Raw genomic sequence first — 18,756 nt, 5'->3', positions numbered from 1 at the left:
TCAGGTCTCTGGTGTAGTTTGCTGGTGTTAGAGAAGGACATAAAAAATCTGGGGGAGAGGAGGGGACAGGCTGATCACTGATTACTGCTTTCAATTAACAACTTCAGATTGCTGGGGGCCCAATTCTGAGAGCAGACATTATTCCAACCTACTATAGACAAAGGCAACTGAGGAGACTTTAAGGGAGTGTGCTTCCTCAGAACTGCAGGGGACCATTGAAGGGCTGCATTTCCTGGGAAAGCCAAGAAAGTACAGGATTAGGGAGCTGTGGAAAAAGCTCCTGGTGCCATTCCTGATCCCTTTCCCAGGACAGTTTGGAGTTGGTCTGCACCTGCCTCATGGGCTATTGGCCTTGTTTTTCCTGGGAAAGACTGCTTTGAGATGTACTCTTTGGTGTGCCCCTCCAAGAATTTGCTCTTCAGGTGAAAACAGCTTGAGACAATGAAAGCAGTATAAGAAACTATTGCACCAGACAGCCTGAAGCAAAGGCCTATCTGCTTTAAATCCAGCAGTTGAAGGCCCAAGAGAGAAAGATGTATCTCCTGGGAAATAAAAGGGGTGTTCAAACTCAACTCCTGTAAGGGAACTCCTAAGGCAAGCACAGGCCCAGAAAATCCAGGGAGAACCCTGATTAGAAGACTGAACTCTGATGGAGAGTATCCACTAATGTAGAATTAATTTGCAAAGATGGTAAGAGGTGCTTTTGCTTATATTAACTTGGTTTTGTTAGCTCCTGACATGCAAGAAAATCTCTGTCTTATCAACACCTGTTTACACAATCAAGAGACAGATACTTCAAGGAATAAATCTCAGAGTTAACATTATAAAATATTAGATGTACGATGTATAACAAAATTACAAGACAAACAAAGAAATAGGAAATAATGATCATCCAAAGGAAGTGGATAATAGTCCAGAAAACAACAATGAAGAAGACCAGACTGTGGAATGCCAGACAAAGGCTTAAAAAATGATCTTCAATATGCTCAAGGAGATTAAGAAATACAGAAAAGGAACAATAGGATATCAGGAAAACAAAGGGACCAAACAGATCTACTGGAGTTGAAGACCACAAAAATTGCGATGAAAATTTTCCCAGGAGGGTTTCAACAGCAGATTGGAGATGGTAGAAGAAAGAATCAGTGAACTAAAAGACATGACTAATGAAATAAGTCAGGCAGAGGACCATAAAGAAAAAAGAAGTATAAAAAGTGAAAATAGCCTAAAAGACGTGGGACACATCAAGTGTACCAATATATGCATTATGGGAATCCAAGAAGGAGAGGAAAGAGGTAAAGGGGCAGAAGGAATATTCAAAGAAATATTGTCAGAAAACATTCAAAACATAGCAAAAGATGTGGATCTGCACATCCAAGAAGGCTAGAGAACTTCAGGATAAACTTGAAGAAAGATATACCACATAACACACTTATCAAACTGTTGAAGTCAAAGGACAAGAAAAGAATTCTGAAAACTGCAATAGAAAAGCGATGTGTTATGTACAAGGGAGTCCCAACTAGATAATATGCTGATTTTTTATGAGAAACATGAAAACATGAAGATATTGTATTTAAACACTTAAAGTGCTGAGTAAAAGCAATTGTCAATGAAAAATATTATACCTGGCAAGACTTTCTTTCAAAAATAAGATAGAGATTAAGTCATTCAAAAATAAACAAAAGCTAAGGGAGTGCCTCACCAAGGGAGTGCATTACCACCAGACTGCCCTACCAGCAGTGCTAAAGGGAGTTTCTTCAGGCTGAAAGAAAAGACGCTAGACAGAGAATCAAAGAGACATAAAGAAATAAAGACATCCAGTTAAGGTAACCAGTAGGATAATCAGCACTATTGTTTTTGGTATGCAACTGCAATTCTTACCCCCATACAGATGCTGAAAAGAAAATGCATAAAAATATTGATAAATCTATGGTTTTGGAGATACAATGTGCAAAGATATAATTGGTAGCAAGTACAAAATGGTGAGGAGATGGATAGATATGAGAACAGTGTGTGTATACTATTAAAATAAAAATATAATTGTTATATATTTAAGATGTGAAGTTTTATACCCCTGGTTACTACTAGGAAAATATATGAAAAAAATGTGTCCTGATAGAAATAAGATGGCACTCAATATGGTATAATATAATAATCAAATAAATATGAAGGAAGGCATTAATGGAAGAATTGAGGGACAAAAAAGGTATAACTCACAGACTTAATAGCAAAATGGCAGAAGAAAGTCTTGTATTGTTAGTAGTAATCTTAAATGTAAATGGATTAAACCCTCCAGCAAAAAGGCAGAGATTGGCAGAGTGGATAAAAAAGCATGACCAACTATATGTTATTTACTAAAGACTTAGTTTATTTTTTATTTTTTAAAGATTTATTTTATTTATATCTCTCCCCTTTCTCCCATTCCCCCCCTCCCCAGTTGTCTGTTCTCTGTGTCCATTTGCTGCGTGTTCTTCTTTTTGTCTGCTTCTGTTGTTGTCAGTAGCACAGGAATCTGTGTTTCCTTTTTTTTTTTTTAAAGATTTATTTCTTTATTTCTCTCCCCTCCCCCCCACCCCTGTTGTCTGTTCTCTGTGTCTATTTGCTCCATCTTCTTTGCCTGCTTCTGTTGTTGTCAGTGGCACAGGAATCGGTGTCTCTTTTTGTTGCAACATCTTGTTGTGTCAGTTTTCCGTGTGTGCGGTCCCATTCCTGGGCAGGCTGCACTTTCTTTTGCACTGGGCGGCTCTCCTTACAGGGTGCACTCCTTGCGCGTGGGGCCCCCCTATGCGGGGGACACCCCTGCGTGGCAGGGCACTCCTTGTGTGCATCAGCACTGCGCATGGGCCAGCTCCACACGGGTCAAGGAGGCCTGAGGTTTGAACTGTGGACCTCCCATGTGGTAGATGGATGCCCTAACCACTAGGCCAAGTCCGCCACTCTGTGTTTCTTTTTGTTGTGTCATCTTGCTGTGTCAATTCTCCATGTGTGCAGCGCCATTCTGGGGCAGGCTGAACTTCTTTTGCACTGGGCGGCTCTCCTGACAAGGTGCACTCCTTGCATGTGGGGCTCCCCTATGTGGGGGACACCCCTGTGTGGCACAGCACTCCTTGCAGGCATCAGCACTGCATGTCGGCCAGCTCCACATGGGTCAAGGAGGCCCGGGATTTGAACTGTGGACCTCCCATGTGGTAGATGGATGCCCAATCCACCAGGCCAAGTTCGCTTCCCAAGACTCACTTTAAATTTAAAGACCTATATCGGTTGAAATCAAAAGGATTGAAAAATTATACCATGAAAGTAGTGACCAGAAAAGAGCAAGGGTAGCTAAAGTAATATCAAATAAAATAGACTGTAAGTAAAAAAAACGGTTACAAGAGAAAATAAAGTCATTATAGACTCATAAAGGGGTCAATTCAAAAGAAGATGTAAAAATTATCAATGTATATGCACCTAACATCAGAGTCCCAAAATATATGAAACAAGTACTGAGAGATTTGAAAGGAGGAATAGATGTTCCAGGAGCCTTTAATATACCACTTTCAATAATAATGCATCTACCTAGAAGATTAGTAAAGAAGTAGAAGACTTGAACAATGCTATTAAATAGCCAGACCTATAAAGAAGAAATCACAAGGAAATATTTTGTGGTGAACAAAAATGAAATACAACATGCCAAAACTTATGAGATGCAGCAAAGGCAGTGCTGAGAGGTAATCTTACAGTTCCCATGCTTACATTAAAAAGAAGAAAGATTTCTAATCAGATATCTAACCTCATAACTGGAACAAATGGAAGAAGAGCAAAGTAAACCCAAAGTGAGCAGAGGGAATGAAATAAAGATTAGAGCAGCAATAAATGAAATAGAGAATAAAACAACATAAAGAAATCAACAAAACCAAAGTTGATGTTTTTTTGTTTTTTAGGTACTGGTGCCAGGGATTGAACTCAGGACCTTGTATGTGGGAAGATGGTGCTCAGCTCAACCACTGAGCCACATTGGCAGTCCTGAGTGTTGTTTTCATTGGTTTTGCTTGTTGTTAGTTTTTGTTTTTAGGAGTTTCCAGGAATCAAACCCAGAACCTCCCATATGGGAAGCAGGCACTCAACTGCTCGAACCACATCTGCTCCCCTAAAATTGGTTCATTGAAAAGAATGATAAGATTGACAAACTTTTATGTGGAGAAACGGCTGAAAGTTAAAAAGTATCCATGATGGGCCACAGGTTAAAATGTTTCCAAGAAGCAAAGGAGGGTATGGACCTTGAACATCAGGTCCTTTCAAGACAGAACAGTGTCCTGAACAACACATGATTGTTTGCAGAAAGAAACATTTGAGCCCTGCACCCCTGGGAAAAATGTGGGCATGATTGCTCAGGCAAAGTATTATCTAAAGAGTAAGGACAGTAGCTACACTCGCATCACTGAAACATTCAATAAATATGATGTGGAAGCTTGGGTCTAGGCTCTTAGTCCTTGAGACTCTGAGTCCCCTGTTCCCATCTTTTCTTAATTCTTGTGTCTCTTTCTTAAGTTCTGCCATGCCTCCCATTTGAGCCGTTTCTTTGTTGATCTGGTCTCAACACTTTTAGCTAGACTGATAAGAAAAAATGAGATGACAAATACCTAAAATGAGAAATATAAAGGTAGATATTACTACTGACTTCATTGAAATAAAAAGACTAATAAAAGGTAGTATAAACAACTATATGCCAAGAAATTAGATAATCTAGAAGAAATGAACAAATTCTTAGAGATGCATAAACTACCTACACTGCCTCAAGGAGAAAGAGAAAATCTCAATAAACCAATAGCTAGTAAAGAGATTGAATAAGTAATAAAAAACCTTTCAACAAAGAAAAGGTCAGGACTATATGGCTTTATAGGGGAATTTTACCAAACATCCCAGGATGAATTAACCAATAATGCTCAAACTCTTCAAAAAAATTGAAGAGGAGAAAGCATTTCCTAATTCATTCAATATCACCCTCATACCGAAGCCAGGTAATAAAGATACCACAAGAAAAGAAAGTTACAGATCAATATCTCTCATGAATATGTATATACACACATATATACAAATATCCTCAACACAATAATAGCAAACTGAATCCAACAGCACATCAAAATAATTATACCCTATGATCAAGTGGGATTTATCCTTGTAATGCAAGGCCAGTTCAACAGAAGAAAATTAATTAATGTAATACACATTAACAGAATGAAGGGGAAAAAAATCACATGATCATCTCAATTGATGCAGAAAGGCATTTGACAAAATACAGCACCCCTTCATGATAAAAAACACATAGAGGGTGGTGGACTTGGCCCAGTGGTTAGGGCATCTGTCTACCACATGGGAGGTCCGCGGTTCAAACCCCGGGCCTCCTTGACCCGTGGGGAGCTGGCCCATGCACAGTGCTGATGCGCACAAGGAGTGCCACGCAAGAGTGTCCCCCATGTAGGGGGGCCCTAAATTGCCAGAGACATATTGAAAGAAAGAATAATGTTAGAGCTCACACTTCCCAAACTTAAAATTTTTTAGAAAGCTACAGTAATAAAAACAGCATGGTACTGGCACAAGGACAGATATATAGAGCAATGGAATTGAATTGAGAGTTCAGAAATCAATTCTCACATTTAGGGCTAAATGATTTTTTTTCACACCCATAAACATGCTTAATTAGTTTCCTTTATAAGAGACAATAATACCAAGCTTTTAAAAGGTCATTTGAGAGGCTAAACAGATTCAAGGAAGGAAGATGAAAATTAAATATATTAAATTAATCAAAAGGCACTAACTAGAGCACCACTAAGATCTATCACGGCGGTAGCAGGCTAAGGAAGATTAAGCTATAGCAAAATCATCTAGTGTAAATGTTAGATAACACAGCTTTCCATAGGACTATGGTACACTGATCATTTGGTCCCAAGAATTTATTTGCCTGGGACAAGGTCAAGATGGCTGAAGGTAAAGCCAAATCAAAAGGAACAAATACAAAGGAGAATCCAAGATACTTAAGCCCCAAGGAGATCAGTCTTCTTCCTTCCAAGAAGCATTTGCTGCTCTTTGTTTTTTCCCCTCAGGACTACACCCAATGGCTGCTCAAGTTGACAGCTGCCTGCCCATACATTCTGGGACGCTCAGCAATCAAAATGAGTTTTGAGGTTGCCTTGGGCTCTAGCAGTAATTTAGGAGAGACCTTGGAGTACTTACGACATTTCTGGGAGAGGGAGAACTAGTCTGCCAAGGTTGCTAATTGTTCTGAACAAAGAAAACCCTGAAGCATTTACATGCAAAGTCATCTAAACTTCCCCAGGCACATTCAAACACCCCTACAGGACACCCTCAAGAGTATGAAATCTTGCTGCAGCTGAGCTGTAGTTAAAGTTGCAAGGCTCACAAAATCAAAGCCAGAATGAGCCAATGTGGGTAGAAAATTCCAGCAATTAAGCTCAGTCAGTCTTACCTCAATTTAGAAGTTCTAATATACTGAAGTGGGATGTTCACTGGAGCAAGCTAGATCTTTTGCTGAACTTTTAAATCAAATACTGAGGGAAAACAAGGGGTGGGTTGATTTTATTTTTAAGCCTCAGAAGTTATTCTATTATAAAGGGACATGGCTGAATAAGTAAGGAAACAGATTCCTTCTACTGATGGCTTTTGCAAGGATCATGGAGATGATGATCACCTGGATTTTGGAGCAATGCTTCATCTTATCCTCCTGAGGTATGGTATTGGTGATTACTACTGCTTCAAAACATGCATTGCTGATTAGAGAAATGGCTGGGCCAGAAAAGATTCCATGCATCAACGTAGCATAAACTCTGGTGATTCTGTTGTAGAATTTGAGAGAAGTTCAATTACTTGAGTATAGAGAGGCCAGGACTCAGGAATGATTTTGAGAAGGAAAAATGGTTTATTGACGGCCGGCCAGACTCGGAAACTTTCTGTTTGAATCCCGAGCCCCGAACAAGATTTTTTAGTCCCTTTTATACAGAGAGGAAAGGCCAAATGGTCCTTTTGTTTCAGTTCTCAATAGGCTTGAATTAGCATATATTTCCACATCTTAGTAAGCTTTTAGCATGGACCTCAGGCATTCGATAAGCTTTTAGCATATTTGCTTTGCATTTCCCCTGAATACTTAAAGTTTATAGAACTTGCATTGTTAAACTGTCTCCTGCTCACCAAGGGCAGGACTGCAACCTTTCATCATCCCACACCCACAAGTCACAGATAGTTTAGGTTACCTCTGAAGAGACAAAGAGCCTGCCACCCAGAGCCCACATCATTTCCCCCCTTTGCCAAAGTTTGACTTGCTAAGCTTTGGCATAATTATTGTTGGAGCTATGAGGTGGATGGCTCTTTGTTGTTTTGATTGATTATTTATCAATCTTTAGTGTAGCATCCAGGACTGTTTTTAAGAGTTTAGAAGTTTTCATTCTGGACAGCAGAATCCTGGGGCGGGGGCCTCCTGCAGTCATCCTGTGGCCACCAGCGCTCACATGGATTTCCAGTCAGGTTCCAGATCCATCTATTAATTTTATTTTACCCTTGAAGAGTTTACACCTTTAATTTAAAAGGGTGCTGAAGGGAGACGGATCTCTTTTCTGTAAATGCTTCCTGCTGGCCATGGGCTGTAGTCATTGCCTAATAAGGTGTAAAACTCTTAATTTATTCTAACTGGAGGAAGATGGATCTGGCATTCTGTACGAAGTTGGATGAACTTTTCATATGGTTAATAAGATATTCACTCTGAAAGAAACAAACTTAATTAAAAATTTGGAATACCTGTTTTTAAAAGAGGACACATTGGATTACAGAGGTAGACAAGTTTAGGTGCCTATAAAGATGGCACTCCTTCAAAGCTGGTGGGAACAGCATATATATTCTTTTTTAAGTTATTCATCTTTAGAGAGAAATTGCAACAGACACTTAGCTTTGTCTGAAGATACATTCCAAGCTGTTCAATGATTGGCACTCATTCGCTCTGTCAGATGCTCCTGGTGAACTGGCACTCCTTGGGCAACTGGCTTCACTCAGGATTAGAACACTAAGTTGGAAATTCTCTTCGTTTTCACCTGTGGGAGTGATCAGAACTACAGAATAAAGGTTTTTTTTACACCTTGGTTTTAATTGTACAATTTCTAGCAATTTTGACTTGTTCAATAGGTGACTCACCATCAGCAAGCAAGCCCCACCTTTGCTACAAAGCAGAGTACAGTAGAATATAGAAGTTGACTGAGACTGGCTGAGACTGCCACCTTATTCTATAGACGTGTTTTTAACTGTTTAGAAAATGATTTTACCAGGAATTTAACATGTCTAATATACTTCTGCACTTGATCCAAAATAGAAAAGATAACGTTATAATTATTAGGCATATATTTAGTACAGGATGAAAGTACAGCACTTAATATTAATTAATGTATTACTTAATACATAAGGATTCAGAGTTGCAATTATTAGTTTTGAGTTTCAGGTTTGTAATACTTTACATGTTATCTCTCCATGAGAGCAGGCCATAATGCCAATTGTGTTTAAGTTTCACTTACTGTATCCTGGTATCATGGCTCCACTTAGCATGTTCTTCAACGCAGTGAGCAAGTCGCAGCATCCTTGATCTTAGAGAGAATTTCCAGTATTCTACTAGCCTGGTGCATAGTGCTCTCTGGCACTATGGAACAGTGCCAGTCTGGAGGCGATATCCATTGTACACTTGGCTGTACCGAGTCATTATTGGCTGCTGCAGGAGCTTGAAACTGCAATGTAGTTTCCATCGACTTCAGGAGGAGAACCAGAGGCTGATATAGCAAATATTTTTAATTGAGGGGTCAGTGACCAGCCTAGCCAATAACTCACATGGAGAGGCCACCTGTAATGTATTCAAGGCCTGGTTTGAATGCACAGGAGTTTGACAATGTTAAAGTTTATTCCTTGTTTTTATATATATTTTAAACAACTTAATGCCATACATATATCAAATGACTGTTCACTTACACAATTTTACTATGAAGATAACAGTAGGTACTTTAGTAATAGAAGAAAAATATTATTTTTCATTGTTAAAATGAAAACAGAAGATTTCCAATAGAATCAAGATAACTTTTTATTACCATTTACTTAAATATGTACTTTGCGGTGGCCTTCAGACAGGTTTTATTATCATTAAGTTATTTCTGCTACCAATACCAATCTAAGTTTTAGTTAACAATGACTTCTAGAACTAGAACTATTTAAACATTTTCAGTTTGGCAGATGTTTTACAACCTCCTTATAATTGACTATAACCACATTGACTAGACACCTCATGTTTAAATAAACTTATTAAATTACAATTACCAAAGAAATCTACTCTATTTATTTAAGAGAGCATATCTACAATCTTTTTCCTTTAGCCTAATTTCACCAATGTGAACTTACAATTTTCATTACTCTAAAGATTTTGTATATATAATGTTAATTTAGTTTATAAATTAACTATGGGAGATTATACTCAAGTTAAATAAAATTGAAACCATAATAGTTTATGCAAGGAATGTTCTCTTTTTCCCTTACAGGAAGCTAAAAACTTCTTTTCTTTAAGTTATGAAAATTAATAATTTAAAAGCATACTGACTACCAGGTTTTAAAACACATTACACAATTACTTAATTTTTTAGAATCATAACCCAGGAAAGATCTCTCCATAGTTTTTATGGACTTTCCTTTACTTACTGAAATTTGTTAATAGAGCCACTAATTGCCTTTATTTTGTTGGAAAGAAATCTTCTCAAAGAAAATAAGGCTCACCAGATTGTGGAGAAGAATTTATTCTCAATCTTGCAAGAAGGGACGCAGAGCCAGATATGGCTGGTGCCCCGAACAAAGAAAAATGACACAATTTATGCCCCTAAGCCTAGCATGCCAGCTCTTCCTCTGTTTTTTCATAGATTGGATACTTCAGAAGTTACAGTTTATCTGAGATCTAACTTTCCCACGCAAAAGTTTGTGATTTAACTGCTTCCTCTATCACATTCCAACCATTTTAGTTTTTACCTACTCCCCTTTGTCAAATAAGGAATAGAATTTAGTGCTGAAATGGCACCGACTTAGCTCCTTCTTGGGCATCCTTCCACTGCCCATAGGACTGGCCTAAACTGGTCTCCTCCACTGCTGTCCAACCCGGGAGTGGGAGACTGAGGCAGCAGGCTGCCAGGTTACATCAACATTTTTCTTATGTGAAAATTAACCTAATCTTTGTTTTTTACATTTTATGGCTGACAAAAGGTTTAAACTGGGAAATTACCAGGCAAACTGATTCTTAATTCCCTAGCCTAGTAGATAGGTTTAATCTGCTACACCTAGTCTTGCCTTTAAAGCTCTTGCAAAGAGGAGGCCCTTTTCCCAATTGTTTCTATAATCAGATTTCTATGACTTTTTCATCCTGCTTAGTTTAATTTGGGCTTTAAGAATATTTATTTACATATATAACTGCATATTTAATTAACAATCTGAATGAGCTCTTTTAAGAATTTTCATTTGTTAATTTGATATCCTGATGTATGAAGACATACACTGAGCAAATGGGCAGACACAAAGAGTTAGACACAGAAACAAAACTCATTGATATTATTTATAATTTGCATTATTTTATATACTATTTAGCTTAATTTGGGGTCCCGAAATATATATTACTTATAACTGCATATTTAAACTCAACAATTTGAGCAAATAGGCAGACATGAATAGTTTGACACAACAACATAACTTTAGTTACTTTAACTTCTAATTCTTACAAAACAAGTGTGACTGCAAAACATTTCAAAGACTCTTGAAACTCTTAACTTGCACTATGACTGTGCAGTTTTATACTATGACTATGCAGTTTTACACAAGAATTTTCTTTCTTAATGGATTGTAACCAAAATGTTCTCAATGCTTTAGCACTACTTTTTTTGTTTCAGAACTTTATATTTTACTTTGAATTTAGCAGAATTTTGGATAAGCAACAAGATTAATTTTATATTTATTTACTGAGGCTATTTGAAGCCTCAGGGAGACAGACTGCTTTCTCTCATGAATTGCCACTCTTAGGAACACTGACCGTCAAGGCAGGAGACTTCTCCCCCTCCACCCCCCTTTTTTATTTTGGAGATAATAAAACTCCAGTGGTCATTTAACCTTATTCCATCAGGCAGCAATTTATTTAGTTTACACTTGAATTCATGAGAGAAAGGGTTACTAATACCAGGAGAAGAAGACAGTGATGTCCCAGCTCTTCTCAATTATGAAATAACCATAGGCAAAGGCAAAGGGTGAGGTTAGGCTTGAAGTAACCATAAACAAAGGAAAGGTTAGTTTAGAATTTACACTTAAATAATAGTTTCAGGCTAAATTCACCCAGCTATAATTTCAGTTATTGTCTTTCCACTGTTTTATATTATAAATGCATTTATAAATGATTTTAACTCTTAGTTACAGTTTTTATTAATTTTTTAAAAAACCTATTAATTTTATAACACCTTTAAATACCTTTCATTCGACTTATAACATATTAAATGAACTTAACCATTACTTTAATTTTTCCTTTAAAGTAAAAAGTAAAAGAATAAATCTCTTGCAGTTAGTTTGAAACAAAAAGCTACTTTTCAGGATTTGATTTCTAGAACATAAATGTTCTTTTAAAAGAGGTAAGACTCTTCTTCACACACTGAGGAAATGATGAGGTTAAAGCACAAGAAACTATTTTGATAAAAGATTTTCTTTGTATGTTGATCTTACTCAATTTTAATCATAAAAATTTTCCTTCCACAAACCTTCTACACTTTCAGTATTCATTCAGGTTTTGTTCCACACTCTACTCTTTCCAATAATCAATCATTTTATCTTAGGACAAAATCATCTTCTGTTTCCTTAACAATAAAAACACACTCCATATATCCCACATACTAAGTTACCAGACAAACTTCTTACAACATATAAATTGCCATTAATACTAAATAAGCTTGTTAAAATAATGAACTTTTCTTCACTTTAAATACTTAGTAGCATGTAATACCAGAAACAGTTTTTTTGGAAGCAAGTTGGCAGGGGAGACTGGCTGCCGAATAAGTTTGTTATAAAATTGCCTTTTATTATAATTATTATCAATTCAGTTTTTGTTAAATAATGACTTTCTGCAATTAGCCATTTAAATACCTTAATTTAAACAATGCTTTGTAAAACTTTTATAATTATTTATACACTTAAGACAAATTTTTCCTTCACAGAACACATTCTCTTACTTAAAGTTACTACAATACCTTCTAAGAACCTGGGCAGAATGCAAAGGTATTTTGGCTTTTACACCCTAGGGAGGGAACTTTACTGCATTTATTCTGATTCTGCTTTTTACCCCCTTCACTGCAGTCGGGTGCACAACAATCAAACAGGAATGCAGCTTATGAATAGAAGGTGTGGACTCACTGGAAAGGGGCAAGCCGCTCTCCCCTTTCCAGCTTTCAGGCCAAAATGAGCAGACAGAACCTACTCAAATTCAGCAACTCTCCAGGGGACCCAGCCACCCTGACTGGGGCAGCCCCAACAAACTTGGGTGCATGGCGTGGACACAGATGGCCTCCAAGCCCTGGCAAAGGGCCAGACCAGAGACAAGACAGCAGAGCATGCACAAACATCTAGACTCTGCAAACATCCAGACTCCTCAGTTTTGCCCCATAATCATTTCACCCCCTTGCCAATGGCAAGGGAGGGCTACAGCTCAGCTGTAATTCTACTTTACATAAGGACACAACTCCAACACTAGCATTGAGCTGACACAGACAGAAGCACAAAGGTCACTAATCTGACCCACAAGTTTATATATATTTTCACCATGGCTGCCCCCACAGCCATCACAAACCTCAGAACACTTAACATTTGGTATAAAGTGAATTCATTCACAATTTAGCACCATAACAAAAGACTTCAGCTAGACTTTTTCCACTGTTTAAACTTTACACCCAGAGCAAGCTCCACCAGAAAAGTCGATCCATTTTCCTGTAACCAAGTTTTGTTTTTTTTAATCTAGACCAATTTCCAGGACATTAGGACTTGAACCTATAAAGAGCCCTTTTTACTAAAATCAAGACTCCACTCCTTTAGTGGATATAAGACTAGTACCAGATTCTAACATGCAGTTAGACAAACCCAAAACACCAGGGTTTTTTCCCGATTTTTCTCCAGGACATTAGGACTCGCACCTATAAATAGCCCTTCCTATTAAAATCAAGACTCCACTCCTTCAGTGCATATAAGACTAGTAACAGATTCTAACATGCAGTTAGACAAACCCAAAACACCAGGGCTTTTCCCCGGTTTTTCTCCTTTTCCCAAGCCTAGAGAGAACGGCTTCCCTCCAATTTTCTGGGGCTACTAGGGTTCTCTTGGGAGGTGATCAGCCTCCCCTCTTGGGAGGTGATCAGCCTCCCCTTCCTAGCAATTAAAGCTAGGGCCTTCCAGACTGTGCTCACCCGGGGAGTCTTACCTTCTTCCATGTTCAGAGTTCTTTTTCATTCCCAGAATCTTTCTCTTTAGACCTTCCATTGCCCTTGATTTTTGTTGGGAAGATTCTGGTGGAGCCCACATCTTTTCTGGATTAAATTTAATCCAGGGGTGCCCAGATTTGGGGTTCACCCGAGTCCTCCCGGCTTCCTCGGGGATTTGGAAGAGGCAGCAAACTGCTACCGTCTCTGGCCTTCGTTTGTTGTCCTGCCGCGGTCCCCAAAAATGTTGTAGAATTTGAGAGAAGTTCAATTACTTAAGTATAGAGAGGCCAGGACTCAGGAATGATTTTGAGAAGGAAAAATGGTTTATTGACGGCCAGCCGGACTCGGGAACTTTCTGTTTGAATCCCGAGCCCTGAACAAGATTTTTTAGTCCCTTTTATACAGAGAGGAAAGGCCAAATGGTCCTTTTGTTTCAGTTCTCAATAGGCTTGAATTAGCATATATTTCCACATCTTAGTAAGCTTTTAGCATGGACCTCAGGCATTCGATAAGCTTTTAGCATATTTGCTTTGCATTTCCCCTGAATACTTAAAGTTTATAGAACTTGCATTGTTAAACTGTCTCCTGCTCACCAAGGGCAGGACTGCAACCTTTCAGTTCCAGCTAACAGAAGTTTGTCAGCTGCATGACAGATTTTGCAACAAGTGTTAACCATGTCATCCACAAGGATAGCCACTTGATCCTTCACATCTCCCACCAGCACCATGCAGTCCACTTCATTGATCTTCTGTTCTTTGTGAATCAAGGCAAAGTCCATATTCAACCAGTCTGCAATGGAGGCCACTCTCTTAGCTCCACCAGCATCTGGTGAGACAATAGTGCAGTTCCTCCACTCAGAGATATTCTCCCTTATCCACTTCAGGACAGCTGTCTCCGCATACAAATTATACACTAGGATATCAAAAACACCCTGAATTTGAGAAGCATGTATGTCCATGGTGATGATATGATCTTCACCTACTACAGATAGCATATTTGTGACAAACTTGACAGAGACTGGGGCCTGGCTCTCATCCTGCCAGGCATAAGGGAAGCATGGGATGACTGCCGGAACCAGCTGACTGAAGCGATCTTGCAGGAATTAATCACAATCAAAAGCTCCATGAGATAGTCGTTGATTTTGCCACAACCACTCTGAACAATGTGGTTGTTCCTCTCCACACCCTCTCCATATACACTCTCCAATTTCCACACAGGTCTCCTGGTTGCTCAGTTTCTTAGTCACCACCTTGCCTAACTCCAGGCCCAAGAACTCAGCAATTTTCTGGGATAAGTCCTGGTGTGGGTTGCTGCTGAAGATTTTGCTTTGCGGCTTCTTGACCAGCTACCCCAGGAACTCTTCACTTAGTGATTGTTGCTGCTGCTGCAGCTGAGGCAAGAACTGAAGTCAGACAAAAGACCCAGCACTATCTGCTTTGTGTTGCTATTCTGTCATCTTATATATTCCCATTGGGCGTGCGGCCTTCTGGGCTAAATAATTTTTTATGAAGGGCAAAGACCATTAAATTGGGAATGAATAGTCTCTTTAATGAATAGTGGTGAGAAAACTGGATCTCCATATGCAAAAGAGTGATACGAAAATCAACTCAAAATGGATCAAAGACCTAAATATAATAGCCAGAACTATCAAACTCCTAGAAGAAAATGCAGGGTAATATCTTCAGGACCCAGTGTTAGGCCAAAGCACAAGCAACAAAAGAAAAAATAGAAAAATAGGAGCTCAACGAAATTAAAAACTGTCATCTTAAAGAACTTTACCGTGAAAGTTTAATGACAACCTACACAATGAGAGTAAATATTTGGAACCCACATATCTGATAAGGGTTTAATATCCAGAATATAATAAGAAAACCTTCAATTCAACAACAAGAAGACAAACAACCCAATTAAAAATGGGAAAAGGCTTCAATAGATATCTCCAAAGAAGATATACTAATAACTAGAAAGCACATGAAAAGATATTCCACATTATTAGCCATCGAGAAAATGCAAATAAAACCACATTATCATACCAGTTCACACACCCTAGAATGGTTACTATTAAAAAAAGGAAAATTACAAGTGTTGGAGAGGATGAGAATTGAGAATATTCATTCATAATTATTGGTGGCAATGTAAAATGATGCAGCCTCTGTGAAGACAGTTTGGTGGTTCTGTTGTAGAATTTGAGAGAGGTTCAATTATTTGCGTATAGAGAGGCCAGGACTCAGGAATGATTTGGAGAAGGAAAAATGGTTTATTGACGGCCTGCCAGACTCGGGAGCTTTCTGTTTGAATCCGGAGCCCTGAACAAGATTTTTGAATCCCTTTTATACAGAGAGGAAAGGCCAAATGGTCCCTTTGTTTCAGTTCTCAATAGACTTCAATTAGCATATATATCTTCCACATCTTAGGTAAGCTTTTAGCATTGGACTTCAGACAGTCTAGGTAAGCTTTTAGCATATTTAGTTTGCATTTCCCCTAAATACTTAAAGTTTATAGACCTTGCATTGTTAAACTGTTTCCTGGGACTGGAGTCCTTGCCATTGTTACCAAGGGCAGGAGTGCAGCCTCTTACTGTCACACCCACAAGTCAGAGAGCTTAGGTTATCTCTGAAGAGACAAAGAGCCTCCCACCCATAGCCCACATCAGTTCCTCAGAAATTTAAGTATAGAACTATTATGTTCCAGCAATACCATTTCTAGATATATATCCAAAAGAAACGAAAGCAGGAGCTTGAACAGAAATCTGCACCCTGCTGTTCATAGAGGCATTATTTACAATTGCCCAAAGGTGAAGCAATCAAATTGTCCATCAACCAATGAATGGATAAACATATTTATACACAGTGGATTATTATTCAGCCCTAAGAAGCAATGAAGTTCTGATACATGTGATAACATGGATGAACCTTGAAGGCTTCATAGTGAGTGAAACAAGCCAGACACAAATGAATAAGTATTGTATGATGTCACTGATATGAAATAATTAGAACAAGCAAATTCAGAGTCAAAATCTAGAATACAGGTTACCAGGGAGAAGGGTGGTGTAGGGAATGGGAAGTTAAGGCTTAAAATATATAGGGTTCCTATTGGGGAAGATAGAAAAGTTTTCATAATGGAGGTCATGATGGTAGCATAACATTGTGAATATAATTAACAGCATTGATATATATATTTGAATATGGTTAAAAGGGGAAATATTACTAGAATAAAAATTTTAAAATATCCATGGAATTGCACAATATAAGCAGTGAACCCTAAGTTAAACCATGGATTGTAGTTAATAGTACAATTATAAAAATGTGCTTTCATCAATCCTAAGAAATGTACTATATCAGTGCAAGATGTTAATAATAGGGTGGTATATGGGAACCCTGTGTTTTATGCATTTTTCTGTAAATCTGCAACTTCTCTAAAAGAAAAAAAAGATGGGTCTTTGGCTTACTTTCAAGTCATAAAGATATGAGTCCTGTTTTAAAAATATTATCTATGCCTTAAGCTGACTATAACTGACCTTGCAGAATGGAGCTGCTCATGGCAGGTGGTTACAAGGAGAAGTGGGTGGCAGAGAGAAAGAAGAGATGGGGCATGTGGCTATTTTCATATTACAGAAAGATTCTTTTCCTTTCAAAAGGATTAATCACAGGGTTCCTTTTAAACAGAAAGTTTCATGCATCTTAAAAAGGATTTGATTTACAAGAAACTTTTCAGGAACACAGCTGTTGGGCAAAGCAAGTTATTTACACTGGCTTGAGATCCATTTTATGAGCCAAGAGTCTTCAGTGTTAGGGGTGTGATAGAACTCCTTTCGTTTTTCATTGATGAATGATATTGACTAGCACAGCAAGAGTCCCAGGTATTAGGTTGACCAGTGGGTTTCTGAAGTCAATAGGAGTGAATGTACTGAATGCCTGAGTATTGATTCATTTATATACTTGTTTGGCTGTTGCTGTGAAGAGCTTTGTACTTTGCGGCTTTAAAGCCAAGCTGCCTTTTACAGAAGGCTGTGCCAGTATGTATGTAATCAACAGTTGTACAGCAAGAATCATCTAGCTCAATGGCTTCTGGGGAGCAGGTCTTGGCCTTGAACATAACAGAGGTGTTGACTCAAAGACATCTGGTGGAGGAGAAGAGCAAGGGGGTTGAGGGGCTGCACAAAGGAGATGAGATTGCCTTGAAAACAAACCATGGGGTTTCTTTTCAGCCCCTTTCTCCCTCCCATTCAGACTGCTAACAGTTCTCTCCTTCCGAATCATCTCACTCCATTGAGTTTTTATTATCACCTGTCTTATGGAAAATCCTCCTGAGTATCAGGGTCCTTAAATGAATCCCTCTTCCCTTTTCCATGCTGCAATGTTAGGAGAATGTCAGTTTCAGTTGAGAGTTTCCAGAAAGAGAGAATATAACATCATTGAGCCTCAAATTTCAATGAGGCAAAGAAATCTACAAATGGATTTTGTTCTGCATGTTCTAAGACCTACTTTGAACACTGTCTGCAGGATGTCATCCTCAACGTGGTTAAATAAGCCCATATCTTCTTAGGAGATATGTCTGTACAGGTCATTTACCCATTTTAAATTGGGGTGTTTGCCTTTTTGTTGTTAAGTTGAAGGATTTCTTAATATATTCTGTATATTAAACCTTTATTGGATACGTGATTTCCAATTATGCTTTCCTATTGTATAGGTTGTCATTTTTCTTTCATGGTGAAGTCCTTTGAGGTACAAAATTTTAAAATTTTAATGAGGTACCATTTATCTAATTTTCCTTTGTTGCATGCGCTTTGGGTATATAGTCTAAGAAACTATTGCCTAACAAAGGTCCTGAAGATGCTTCCCAGAATTTTCTTCTAGGAGTAGTTTTAGTTCTCATAGTAACATCTTTGATTCAGTTAGAATTGTGAGGCAGTGGTCCTCCTTCCTTTTTTCACAAATGGAGGTCAAGTTTTGCCAGCACCATTTGTTGAAGAGACTGTTGATTCCCAGTGGAGTGGTCTTGGCTTCCTTGTCAAAAATCAGTTTGTTGGGGAAGTGGCTGTGGCTCAGTCAGATGAGCTCTCATCTACCATATGAGAGGCCTTTGGTTCGAGTTGCAGGCCTCCTTGTGAAGGCAGGCTCGCCCGCACACTGCAGAGTGCCGCCTGGCCCACAGACTCAGCAAGGCGATGCAACAAAGAAGGGAGACAAGCAAGAACACAGAAGAGCCCACAGCGAATGGACAGAGAGAGCAGAGAGCATGCGAATAAAAATAAATA

General features: G+C 38.5%; 1 pseudogene; it reads right to left on the bottom strand.

The window, feature by feature from the left end:
- Window positions 1-6,601: 6,601 nt before the first annotated feature.
- On the bottom strand, window positions 6,602-18,034 carry LOC101411735 (ribose-phosphate pyrophosphokinase 1-like; annotated as a pseudogene).
- Window positions 18,035-18,756: the final 722 nt, after the last annotated feature.

This window comes from Dasypus novemcinctus, chromosome 18 (genome assembly GCF_030445035.2).
Source record: "Dasypus novemcinctus isolate mDasNov1 chromosome 18, mDasNov1.1.hap2, whole genome shotgun sequence".
Classification (NCBI taxonomy): domain Eukaryota; kingdom Metazoa; phylum Chordata; class Mammalia; order Cingulata; family Dasypodidae; genus Dasypus; species Dasypus novemcinctus.
The sequence above is the reverse complement of the archived record's forward strand: the minus strand, read 5'-3'. Positions and strand labels throughout refer to the sequence as shown.